The following is a 14476-nucleotide window of genomic DNA, read 5'->3' as shown; positions in this document are numbered from 1 at the left end:
ATGTAGAAGCAGATATTATTCTGCTCCCAAATTTGAAGGATACATTCACAGAGAATGAACAGCAGCTATTACGTTAGTTCTTCTTATTTATAAAAAGTCTAAACAGCGGTAAGTATTTAGAAGATTCTCTTCTCTAGGCTTTAGAAAGTTCCTTTATAAGGCAGCTTCTTTATTCCTTTCCTTCGCTGCCTCTGTTGTGAGTTGCAACTTCCCGATTAGACAAAAATCTGTAACTTTGACACGACGTCTTCATGCAAATTCGGTATCTGCGTCGAAGGTGAACATTACGAAGGTTTTTTTTTATTGTTTCGGCCATGGGGTGGAATGTATGCTAGGCACCATGACTGAATACTGTCCATTTTTCTTGTGTGATATAAATATCTGTATCATCAAAAGTGGTATAGAGTGTGTAGCAGTCATTTCTACTCTCCAGTTCTTAGTAGTTTTTCTTCTATTTTACGTCGCTTGACTGACTGTTTAATCTAATCGTGACGAGGAGGATCAATGGTGTAAGGACACTTGAAAAGGTACACTCCAACAAAGTTCTTCAGAAAAGTTCAGCTACCAATTGACACTTCAAGCGATATTTTAAAAGATACTCGTATTTAGAAAAGAAAATATAATATTTGTATGATGTTTCTAATATATATATATATATATATATATATATATATATATATATAACTTAATGACCCCCTACTGTACCCTCCACCACACATATATTTTACCTTCATTTGGTTTACAAAGCTCCCTGGAGATAAACTGTAAGTTCAATGTTTACCTATTCGTTACCTTACATCATTGCTACTACTGTAGTTGTACATTTTGTTCCATTGGTTTGTCTTTCGCCACTTCTAATTATCCCTAGGTCATTCCACATATCCGAGACTTTTTCCTTTAAATTCGAAATAGTCTCGCTCCCGTCCATCTCGAATTATTATCAGCACTGTTCGTAGTAGTTAAAATAATAACTGTTACTATTTTTTGTGCTTATTACTATTAGATACAAATTTTGTATCAACACGAAACCCCCTACAAAAAAAATGGCGACTAGTATGCTTCTGCCTTGTTATCACTGCCAATGGTATGCTATACATTTACACAGCGTACTTTCAATTAGTTATTCTTACTTGATTCGTCGTTACTTTCAACTGATAATCTCTACCTCCTTCTTTACTATCAATTTATAATCTCAACAGCACAAAGAGAAATTCCACATAATTATAGCAGCCACTGTAATCAACAACATTTATTCAATCCAAATCTCATTTGTGAAGGTCCTGACTGTTTGCCGTTGCCACTTCCCTTGCAGTGAATATTTTGCCAGTGGAAAAATCTTGAAAGAAGCGGGAACCAGAATGAAATGAAACAGGTGGTGCCCTTTCGCAGCGGTCACAAAGGAGAGGGGTTGGTGAAGGCAGGGGGGAGGTCCTCTGTAGTTCGGCCTGTGCTCTTCCTCTAGTAGTTTAGGACACAAGCGAGAAGAATTGCAAGTTCCCTGATATGTCGCTAGGTGTCTCTGTATCGCGCCGGGGCAGGAAAACTCTTTTCATGCCAACCTCCAGGCCACTCTTAACCTTTTGAAAAATAGATTTGGTTTACAAAGCCCCGTGGAGATCAATTCTAGAGTCGTTTTCACGTTCAGAAGACACAATGGGCTCTTATGGGCAATGCTTTTCTTATGAGAAATACGAGCGCGCTGTTGTGAAATTTCTGGATTTACAAATTTAGCTTAAGTAAAATCGGTACATGCAGTTTTGCAGGAAATTTTGTAGAGAATACGATGGTGAACACAAAAAACTGGTAACTTGCTTACATAATTTTAGATAAATTAAAAACGCAAATTTTCTGTGAAAACACAATTTTTACATTGTTTTCATTCCTAACGTTGAAACATGCCGTAAAATTGAAGCTTTCATTATGAAAAAAATTGACACTGTTTTTTAATTGTCATAGGTGACGGTGGTACTCAGAATTTATCAATACTTTAAAGCATATTTACATTAAAAAATATTCAAATAAAGTATATGGAGATTTTTTATATTCGTGCAGTAGAAAATGTCGTCGTTGGCCATTTTGTGTTCTGTAATTCCAAGTAAAAACTTCCAGCGACAAAGTTGTGGAGAAAATAATGAAATTATTTTTTAAAACCACTCAAAGGTTCCCAGAAATATTACTTCCATGCATTTGGAGTTTCTTTTTAACCCGAACCGCGCGCGAAGTAAGGAGACGTTGTCTGGCCATCTTGAGCTGACTCACCGCAGCATTCCGGCTAATCACCACCAAGTTTTCGAGTTATTTTATTTCCATTCAGTAAAAATATGAACTTCATGCAGTTTGTTATAATACAAATGAAAATACTTAAATTTAATAATTGACAATTATTTCCAATGCTGCTGTTGTGGGCAACATTAGTGCTGTCGCAAATACACGTTGTTTTTGTTTACATTACTGTCGACATTAATACTGAAATGAAGATCACCTTTCAGTTTCCAACGTACACATAAATTCATAGACAGCATATTAAGCTTTGAAAGGCTTTCCAACACGTGACTTCAAGATAGAAATATGACATGCCTTGCTTGAGTCATTCACGTCTTATCAGTTCACGTGGGCCATAACTCATTTGTTTGTTTGGGTTGCAACTTGAATTTAACCCATGTGCCAGGTTCCCCTTACTTGAGTGAGAGATCTGCTTTGGTCTGTTTAGACTTTTTCCCTCTCCCGAAAAAGTGTTTTCAGTTGTGTGAGCTCTCAGTGATTTTTACTTTTTTAAGTGATCTCTGAAGTGTCATATTCGTGCATTACACTCGCGTGTGTAGTGATCGCAATGGATCATAGTAAAAAGGGTAACTGTAACGTTCACAGTATAATATTAATATTAATAATTACATATAATTATCATTATATAGACAAAATATGTAACACCTTCATTGTGAAGGAAGGTCATCATTTCCCGGCGACATGAGCTAGCGCTGTATTGGCAACACTGTGCGGTTTCTCCATAAGCGCCGTTGTGTCTTCTGAACGTGAAAACGACTCTAGCTACAGGCCTGCGACATACATAACTTCAGGAACATAAAATACGACCTTCATTTTCAGGCAATAAAAATTCACAATGAAAGAATAAAAAAAAAATCGCTCGAACGACAATTCACCCGATTAAATCCCCATCCGAGTCACCTACTTATGCATCTGCTTCGAAGCTCTCCACGTTCTTAATAACCGTCTCCACCCCGTGACGAGAACCACACAACGACTCGCAACCAACCGCAACAGCAACGAATCACCCCACCCCTGCATGGCAGCCTCTGATTGGCCGGAGAAGGATCACCTGAGACTGACGAAAGCGGGGTTCCAAAACCGCCACGTGACGTCACGTTCAATTTGATGAGTGGCATGAACTCACGGGCAGCTGGCTGGCTTTCGACGGTGTCTGACGAGCTGCTTGCGTGACGTGGGTGTCAATCTGGTGCAATTATGAGTCCGACTGAAAGACTGTCTTTGAAGATGAAGGATTCTCAGCGACAGACACTATGACTCATGTGCAGTGGCGGACCATCCCTTCTAAAAAGGAGTAGGGGGCACCACACCCTTCATCTGGTGTGGCCACACATTTTTGGAAAGGGGTTAGGGGCAGGCACGTATCCAGGAATTCCTTTCGGGGGGGGCTGAACATCATATTTTTAAGGGGTATAGATAGAACCTCACAATTGCATGTTTAAGGCCTGTGGTGGCGATCGGTTTCCAAAACGTGGGGGGGGGGGGGGGGTGCAAGGAAAATTTATTTTCTCTTGGTAGACAAGGCATAGGATTAAGAGGCAAAAAAATGGGGAGCAACTATCCCTTAAATGGTTGCCACTGTTTAAGGCTGCCATTTTAATCAGAACGTGAAATCGGAATGTTTTTTACCACTCGACTTCCCCGTTTCCATGCATTAATATTGTGTGCCAGAACCATCTCAATATGTGTGTTTGTCCATTTCTTCTCATCAGGCATCAACACATCTGTGGTGTCTGAATATTTTTACGAAGCCGTTACACATGCACGCGATGGACAATCCACTCGACAACGCGAGATTCAAACTGTGGGCTGCGAAGTGGACGCAGACAGTTCTCGAATATTTCTGATTCGAGCCTGAACACCACTACTGTGTCTTGTCCTCCCATGTTTGCAGCTCTTATAAAAGCCGAAACCCACTAAATTGTTCATATTCAGGCCTCTGAAAACCCTTCCGTTCCCAACACATCTAATGTCTCGTCTCCCAATATGATCAAATGCTTACTTATTTATTTCTAGTGACGTGCCCAAGGGAGGATTCGTGGGGTCATAACCCCATTTGATCCAGTATTCCTGGACTACCTGACTACCAAAAATAGTATTCGTAACCCTTCTCCCTACCGATAATCCTGAGCATGCCATTCTTTATTTCGGACACATTTTTTTTTAAAATCAACTCACCAGAAGTTTTTATCATTTCGTATTTGAGACTTAGGTAAAGTGCGTTCTTCCTGCAGCTTTGGATATTATCCTTTAGGGTGAGTTCGCCTGCCTTCGCACCTAACCTTAACGAAGCCCTAATTTTCCATCCTTGTGACTTGGATCTTCAAGACTTAAGTAGATTTCAGACCGAGGGGATGCGCGATACATGACGTATGGAATGAGCCAATCAACAAAAACGTTTCACACCGTAGCGACACAAAAGGCCTCACAAACCAACGTTCGACTTGTGAAATCCTCAGGCAACACAGTGTGAAATCTCCCTTAGTAGGCCACTGTCATCGTCATCTCGAAGCGGTAGCTCGTATTGACCACCGAAGACAATTTTTTTCCTCAACCGGTGGGAATGCTCCTCAGATTTCTTCTTTCTCCTTTATTTTCTGTGCTTGTTAATAAAACTGGTAACATCTTACAATTTGACATACACAGAACATGTACTATGTAGCCTATACATATTAGCGCAAACTCAGTCGAAGTCAAGGGTGGATCGGTGGCTCAGTTGGTAGAGCAATGGCATGGTATGCCAGAGCCTGCCAGAGCCTGCAATTTCCGTTAAAATAACTGCATGTGCAACATCTTCTTGCTTTCTCTTCTCCACATTCATAAAATTTTTGGCTGTCCCTTCATGGTAGTTAATTATTTGTTTGTGTGCGAACCTAGTAGGCTTAACAAAATTATTTCTTTTATGCCATGAAATTCTCGGACTGCATACATGAAATTTTGTTCGGGCACAGCTAAATCATCACTCAAAACTTTGATTTTCAGTTGATCTGTGAAGCTTATTTCTGTTTTAATAAACCGCTGAAATATTCACTTTAGAAAGAGAGACCTTCGATCTCTTCGGCCCTCGACCTGAACTAGCTGCACTACACTGAGGCTCCAGAAGTTCCGCTGTCGTCAATGTCTTCAGCTTTGAACCCGAACTAGTAGACTTCGTTAGTTTACGTATTCAGTTGTTGTTTTCTATTTTCGAATCACTAGATCTTACAAAGCAAGCAATGGGCACTCACAGATCACTAATCGACTGTATGAATTGCCATACTCTGAAAATTCTGAAGTCTCATTAACCGATTCTGTTGTACAGATCAACCGGTAAATTGAAGCCGCATATTTATATCCTCAATATATTCTAGAACGTTCCGCAGATAAAACGATTCGTTAATATTGCCAGTAGTTCGACTCCTTCTCTTATTCAAGAACGTTCCCTCTCGCGCTTTCCAGAGATTAAAAATTACAACGAATCGTCCTACTTGTGGCGCTACCTTTGTTGTGCAACTTCCAAAACGTTGGCTGCGACAACACCGAAAGCGCAAGAAAAGTTTACGTGCAATATTATCAACAACATGCTTACATAGAACATTCTCCGTCTTTATAATTACGTATTGAAGAAGACAAAAACATAATTTTATGTAGTGTAAACTGAAAATTTCCTGTTTGTGTGTGTGTGGGGGGGGGGGGGGCTCAAGCACCCTGATAACCACCTTGGATACATGCTATTGACAATAACAGGGTTATACAGGGTGGCTCAATAAGTCACTTAACACCCTCAGTACAAGGCCACTGCGGCATGGAATGTGAAAATGGCGATGACCAATCATTGCCTGGCCAAGGGGGAACCACATTGACGCCACCCACACGGTCGGCGGCCATCTTGATGTCCGCCATCTTGAAATCAACTTCAGAATTTTAAATGGGAAGGGGGTCGTGCGACATATCAAAACGGGCTAGAATTTCACGAGAAATGCAATGGTGAAGGTTTTTTCGACGTATCTTTAACCAGTAAAAAGTTATGACTGAATTCTTGTACCAATTTGCTCCTTTTCGAAGTGTTAGAAAAATGCCTTAAAATTTGTTTAGCGCATCGGTAATGCATGTTCCTTCTGAACATAAACATTAGCCTTGTCAATGTGAAGGACTTTTAATTCAATGGAAGCGTCACACTGTAAATTGTTCGCGACAACCATTCATAATGCGCAGCTCTTCATGGATGTATCCGATTAAAATCGTGTGCAATGGCATGCGAACTTCTCTCCCTAGACGTCACTTTGATCTCGATGCATTACCGATGCGCTAAACAAATTTTATGGCATTTTTCTAACACCTCGAAAAGGAGCTAATTGGTACAAGAATTTAGTCATAACATTTTACTGGTTAAAGATACGTCGAAAAAAACCTTCACTATTGCATTTCTCGTGAAATTCTAGCTCCTTTTGATATGTCGCACGCCTCCCTTCCCATTTAAAATTCTGAAGTTGAATTCAAGATGGCGGACATCAAGATGCCAATAGCCTAATTTTATCTAGTGTAAACTGAAAAATTCCCTGGGGGGGGGGGGGGCTCGAGCCCCTGATCCCCATCTTGTATACGCGCTATTAACAATAACAGGGTTATAGAACATTCCCCGTTTTGCCTCGATAATTATTTCTCTCCTTAAATAATTGTCACATTATGCAAGAAGCCAAAAACCTAATTTTATCTAGTGTAAACTGAAAAATTTCCTTGGGGGAGGGGGCTCGATCCCCCTGATTCCCAACTTGGATACGTGCTATTATCAATAATAGGGTTACAGAACATTCTCCGTCTTTCCTCGATAATTATTTCTCTCCTTAAATTATCCTCATTTTATTTTATTTCACACCACAAGGAACCAAAAACCTCATTTTATCTAGTGTAAACTGAAAACTTTCGGGGGGGGGCTCGAGCCCCCTAAGCCCCCTCCTTGGATACGTGCCTGGTTAGGGGTCATTGATCGTACAGGGGGTCTATGAAAGTATGTATTTTCCTTGTGCGAGCTGTACGCTCTACGCACTACATAAAGTTTACTTTACACACACTCTTTCCTTACAGTCATGTATTAATATTGTACCCTCTTTAGACATAATAAGTATAGTTTAGGAATCAAATAAAGTTATGTGTCTGGTTCCTTTGGTGTCCAGTCTCTATATACCTCTATTCCAATCTTTCACTCCCCACACAAACTCCCCCTTACACTATTTCTTGGGCTGCCTTTCACCCTCCCATTCTCCCCTCTGATTTATGTGATAAGGGGTGTTTACACTTTACGTTACACTATAAAGATGGTTCGGTTTGAGCATGATCTTCTGTCTTCTCTAATAGCTTTCCCCCGCCGTTCTCTTACTTCCCACAAGTATTTCCCCATTTGTTGTCCCGCTTCTTTTGTCTTTATTCTATCGTTTACCACTTCTATCACCTCCCTCGCTGTTAAGTTTTTCAGAAACTTGTCCCTTAGGTCACGTGTAGAAGGGCAGTTCAGGAGGATATGCTCGTCCGTCTCCTCCCCATCGCACATAGAACATATCGTTTCCCCTTCTTCGTTTCTCTTCCTTAATTGTTTCCATCCCCCTACTATCAAAGTAACAAATGCAAAATTTCTGACTTTTTCAAGACCTTTCTTTGGAAATTAAGAAAATAAGGGAGAATCAAATGAAAACCGCAATTAATTTTTTTCGACTATTTTAATGCAGAGATAATGTTTGATTGTACATTATTGTTCTATATAGTCCCATCCCAGTTCAATGCACTTATGCCATTGGATAGGTAGTGCTTCGATACTGCGTGAGATTTTTTTTTCGGTTGACTGTGTAGCCACTCGTGCACCGCCGATTGGACGTCTTCATGAGACTTGAACCTCTGCCCTCCAACTTGCTCCTTTAATGGACCAAAGGTGTGGAAATCAGATAGTGCCAAATCTGGTGAGTATGGCGGATGTGGTAGGCACTTGAAGCGTAGGTCATCAATGGTTTTCATGGTTGCACGAGCAGAATGAGGACGGGCGTTATCATGTTGAAGCAAGACACCTGCACTCAGCAATCCCCTTCGCTTTGTGCATATCGCTGGCCTCAAATGGTTCTTGAGAAGGTTGATGTAGGTGGCACTAGTCACTGTCGTACGTGGGAGCATGTAGTGTTCCAGAATAGGACCTTTCTTATGCAAGAATAAAGTCAACATGACTCGCTGCAGAGGGCTGGCTGCGAAACTTCTTTGGTTTCAGCGAAGACGAATGTTGCCATTCTTTGCTTGCACGTTTCGTCTCTGGTTGAAAATGGTGCACAAAACTTTCATCCCCGGTGACAATGTGAGCTAGAAATCCTCACCCTCCTCTTCATAATGCCTCAGCAGCTCTAGACATGCATCAACCCGACGGACTTTGTTTCTGCGTCAGCTGTCAAGGAACCCACCTGGCGGACACTTTTCTGTAGCGGAGTTCATCATGCACTATGTGTTGTACTGAACCGAAGCTCATATTCAGCAAGGAAGCCATTTCAGCCAGGGTGACATGCCGGTTTTCCTGAATAAGCCAATCTGCTGCGGCTATGAACTCCTCTGTCATAACTCGCTGAGCCTGATCCGGACGTGGAGTATCAGTCAATAAAGTTGTACCTTCTGCGAATTTCTTGCACCAATAGTAGACTTGCCGCTGTGACAGACAGGCGTCCCCATACTTCGTCTGCATTCTCCGATGAATATCAACCGGTTTCACACCTTCACTCCATAAAAATCGAATAACTCCACGCTGTTCCTGCTTGGTGCAACTGCGTAGCGGTGCCGCCATCTTGAATCAGCTGTTACTCACATCCAACCCCACCTACCGGCACTGCTTCGTACTACCAGCTCGGAAAGACGTCAAGGATGTGTCTGCAAATTTCCAAACACCTAGAAAGAAAGAAAGATTTTTAATGGCACTTTTGCAGTTTTCGTTTGATTCTCCCTCGTATATATTTTTATTCAATGAAGGACCCCTACCACAAGGCTGGTTAAGATTAAAACTGAAGCTGTACTTTAACAAGAGATTTTGCACTTGCTTTAATTATTAATGCATGTAAAAATTCATCCTGGATGGAGAATTTAATATTTTTACAAAACTTCACGCATACAAGAATGGAATTCTAAAGAAACAAAGTGAACGAATCTTACCCTTAACTCAATACAATTTTAGATTTCTAAATATTCAATTTTATCAAATTTCCAAGACAAGTATATAACAACGTAAATTCACTATACTGTAAAAAATAGCAAAAATTCTTGACTCTTTCTTCACATTCTTGACTATCAAACTTTAATTGTAGAAATAATAATATAATAATTTTAATGGTTATTATTATACGATAACTATTATAAAATAATAAAAATAATAAAATTTATTCCGTATTACTAGATGAGTGAATATCCAGTGCAACTGTTTTTTCATTATCTTTTTACATTTCATGCAGTTAGTGCATTAAAATGCATAGTTATTCTATTTTATGTATTTCTATTTATTCATTTCTTGTTTTCCATGGTGAAGTTAAGGCTGTGAGGCCTTTCCTTCCACTTGACCATGTTTACACAATTTTTGAATGAATTTAGTGGTCTCTACATTCAAATATTGAAAAAAGAAAACAAAGGAATAAAAAATATATAAAGAAAATTACATCTTCTATCTATCTATATATATAAAAATGGATGTATGTGTGTATACGTGTGTGTGTGTGTGTATGTTTGTTCCGGCATAACTCTCAAACGCCTGGAGCGATTTCAACCAAACTTGGTACACATATGACTTGCAATCTGGAAATAAATATTTTGGGGGTAAGACACCCTTGGCACTCCTAGGGGTGGGAGTGGGAAGGGGTGACATGTAAAAATAATAAAAAACAACCGATATTAGTGTGGAATCAATAGTTTTCGAGGTCGATAAGATGAATAGTGACACTCCCAATGCCGTTCAACTCCAAGTTCATATTACGCTATAGTTAGAATTCATTATTTTCCTGTCTAATAAAAGATTGGGATAAATAAATACCCGGGCAATCAGCTAGTATAAGAATAAAAAATCTATCCTATAGACATGAGCACACAACAACAACAAAGGAAAAACACACACGCTCACATATTCATGGCATGGAATTTGAAATGGTGTGTTGAATTATGGGTTTCAGCACTTTTATGCAATTTAGCGAATTCAATTTGCGCCTAGTAAAAAGTAATATAATTAAGCCTTGTTTCCATATTAAAAACACTAAGATGCTGACCAAGGGAGTTTATTAAGATATAAAAACATTTAACATGTAACGTTTCAACCCTGTCTCAGGGTCTTCCTCAGACGAAGAACTAAACTAAAATTATGAAATACATACACATAAAAGGGTAACAGGTAAATGGTTTTGTGTGGCTAGTTACCCTGCTACGTGTATGTATTTCATAATTTTAGTTTAGTTCTTCGTCTGAGGAAGACCCTGAGACAGGGTTGAAACGTTACATGTTAAGTGTTTTTATATCTTAATAAACTCCCTTGGTCAGCATCTTAGTGTTTCGCGTGCGTCTTTAAAACATGTCGCAGTTTTTACTTTCGTTATTCTGTTCCAATAACTTAACAAACCTTATTTCTGTTATTAACAATAAAAATAACAAGCGCTCTGCCTTTTCTTTTGTAACTTGAAATGAACGATGCCGATTTCTAAGGGCCGACCCTTGTAAAAAAAAGTAGCAACCAGAGGGGGATCCCGAAACCCTAGTGAGGAATTTCCCTTCATCCGCCCAAACACCACCTTGCTGGTAGCTATGGGCTGGCAGTTAATACTTTCAAAACGGTCATTCTTATTTTTTGCTGTACTAGATGTCATAGACCATCATTTCTGCAGTGTAGCAGGAATACCTAGTATTGAAGTAGGACGAAGAATTCGATCTTCAAAGATTGCGTGCGTGGATATCAAACGACTGAAGTGTGTCAAGGCAAGAAATTGAATTCAGAACAGAATCAATCTCCCCACCCCTCAGGAAATATAAATGATACGTTGCTTAATTTTACAGTGCAAAGAGTTCCCAATTGCCATTACCAACAAATGAAGTGTGTGTGTCTGTGTGTGTTGTGTGTGTGTGTGTGTGTGTGTGTATCACGAGTCAAGAGACGTCTGTACATAGCACGTTTCAAAATTGATTTTTTAAGTATAGCTATGATAATCGTATTTTAAAACTGACATACGCGTACGTATTTATTTCTTCTCATGTGTGGCTGGCTGGCTGTATAGGTACTACATGCATATTTTGTAGAGCTGTACAACGTAAAAAGTGAAAAAAAGTAAAGTGTTCCCCTGTGCTTAGCACCACGCCACACTTTCTTGATCCGGTCGTGACTGGGGGTGATGTGATCAGCACCACGCCCCTGACCGCCTTTACCGGTTTCCCCCAGGTACCCATGTTATTCGACGCTGGGTGGGTGCCGGGGCCGCTTCCAACGTTAGAAAAGTTCCCGGATTTGAACCGGCCGGGGATCGAACCCGGGACCTATAGCATGGTAGTCAGACGCGTTACCGACTGAGCCACCGCGGCACAACGTAAATACAATAATAATACAAAGATATTGAAAAAGGTACGTACGTCTAAGTGACCCGGCAAGAAATTTTATGCTGTTTACACACACACTACCTACCATACGAATACCAAACAGACAAGTACTACAGTTTCATTTCGGTTAACACACATTCTGTTTCTTTTTGCAGTCTGTCACCGCTTTTCCTAGCCGTATCACTCCACTTTTTGCACAGTTTCAAATGTGTTGGTGGAACAAGCGACGTTGAATAGTCGAAACAGGGTGAAAGAAATGCAGAAGGTTTGTGTATGTGCATGGAAGTCCGTTATCTCCGCCCCCGAAGAAATATACGTATTTTCACAATAGGAAGGAAATAGCAACAAGATGTGGATAACGGATGCAACGGATAATCCGGATATTATCAATAACAGGATATCAAACTAAAACGGTTATTCCTGATATCCGATCATTCATAAATTGTGTATTCAGGTCACTGTTAACGTTCAGTATGTTATTCTGGTAAGAATGGTGTCTGAATCAAGGAAGTACTTGACAAATAAAGGATTAATACACTACACTGAAAAACGTATTTACGTTCTTTTTTCTTACAGCAGAAAACATTGTGCATTTACATTAGCTTAGTAATGCGGGGATCTCTTTCAGGCAAAAAAAGGTAAACATTTTTAAGCGGATAAACAGGCAGATTGGATGAAGGATTTGTAAAGAATCAGTACAGTAGAATATGCGGAGAGCACGTAAGACGGATATACGATAAAACTGTCCGGACACATTCGGACATTTCGGATAATGTGAATATCGTATATCTCCAATATCCGTAGAGAAAATTACCCGACGTCCAGATAAAATTGTATCCGGATTTTGCCATACCTTTCACATCCCCATCCTCATTCGACTCAGCTTGCTTTGCAGTTCCGTGTTATTATCTGCAAAACTCCACTGTGTATGTTTACACCGTTTCAGACCCAACCACGCTTATCAGGGTCAGAGTTCTTTCGTTTTCCCGCACAGTGAACGACGAACATTCATCCTCCTCAGCGCCAGAACGCAGCCTCAGCGTTACATCATGCTTTCATCCGTGATCGTCCACGAGTCCACTCCTTTGAACTTTTACCCGGGAACTCGTCGATTCGAAGTGCGAGGTGCATCCGGAATCTTGGACCGTAACCCATCTTTCGATTTGGTCACTTCGGGGACCCAGGAGCGTGTCCAAGTCGACTTTGGAACTGTTTGGATCGACGGATGAAGAAACACTGCGCAGCTAGGAGGCTTAAGTCCTGGATGTAAGATTTGAGTTTAATAACGATGCATCCTGCAGAGTTCTCGCCGGCAAATTTTGTTCGGGTGGGCAAATAAAAAAAATCGGGTGGTCTCTCATGGTCACTTTCTGTCTTTCCCGTTCCTCTCACTGTTTCTCTTCCTTTCCCTTCCTCTAGCTCTATTTTTTCTCTCTAGCTTCCTGTTTCTCTTTCTGTCTCTTTTCTGTTTTTAATCTCTATCTTTCTTACTACACTTCTCTATATCCATCTTTTCATTTCTTTCTGTTTCTATATCTTTTCTTTCTTCATCTCTTTCTTCTCATTATTTCTTCCCCCGTTTCTCTGTTTACTGTCCTTTCTCTATTTCTTTCTACACCTTTCTTCTTTATTTCTTTCTCTCTTTCATTTCTTCTTTCTTCCCCTGTTTACCTATCTCTTTCTTCTTCAATTTCTCTTCTCTCTCCGTTTATACTCTTCCTTTCCCTCGCCTGCTTCTCTTTCTTTATTTCTGTCTTTCTTTTGTATCTATTTCTTGCAATGCTTTATATATTCTTTCTGTAGGCTTTTGAGTGCCCAGGAGACTTATTTCAGGGTGGGCTAGAACCCACCCTCTCCCACCCGGTGTTCACGTCATTCAGAACTAAAGAAAAACGAAATAAAACGGAATAAAATCAACTTTTACGAGATGATCAGGCAGCTTTTAGACCGAAGGAACACACAACAAGCGACACGCAACATGGAGGTCATAAGCGATATGGTTTCCTCCGGCCTGTCATGCTGCTGATTGGCTCGTTCCCAAGCGTCATTTCTCGCGTGTCGCTTCGGTCTGAAGTCTAACTCGAACTGGGCCGTTTTCTCATTACGCCTCAGTCTGTTGTTCGCGCATGCACGATGATTGATTTCTAATAGACTGAAAGTGTCCATGTCGCGTGTCGCCTCGATATGAGCACCCAAACACAGCATTCACTGTGCAAGTGCGACCAACAGACCAAGGCGACACGATGCATTCTTTTGAGAAAACGGCCAATTCGAGTGACACATGCAGCTTGTTGTGTTACTCCGGCACGAAAGGTTGCATTTAGTTCTGAATGGTCGTTTCCAAGCAATGCGTGTCGCTTCGGTCTGAAAGCTGCGCGACAACTTCACACAGCCGCTGCTGCCAAAGCTGCAACTTTGAACTATGCCACACGAACAGTGGCGTGCCCAAGAGGGGTGGGGGTCATAACCCCCAACCTTTGGCCCAGAAATCCTTAAAAAAAAGAACATCGAAGGCAGGAAAGATGACTACTAAAGAAGGTAGACGCCCCCTTCCCCCACTTTCGAAAACTGGGCACGCCACTGTACACGAATCTTAAGTCTTTGACCAGCCAGCCAGTTCAGTGAATCATTA

The sequence above is a fragment of the Lepisma saccharinum genome, chromosome 8 (assembly GCF_977018435.1).
Source record: "Lepisma saccharinum chromosome 8, izLepSacc3.1, whole genome shotgun sequence".
Lineage (NCBI taxonomy): Eukaryota > Metazoa > Arthropoda > Insecta > Zygentoma > Lepismatidae > Lepisma > Lepisma saccharinum.
The sequence above is the reverse complement of the archived record's forward strand: the minus strand, read 5'-3'. Positions refer to the sequence as shown.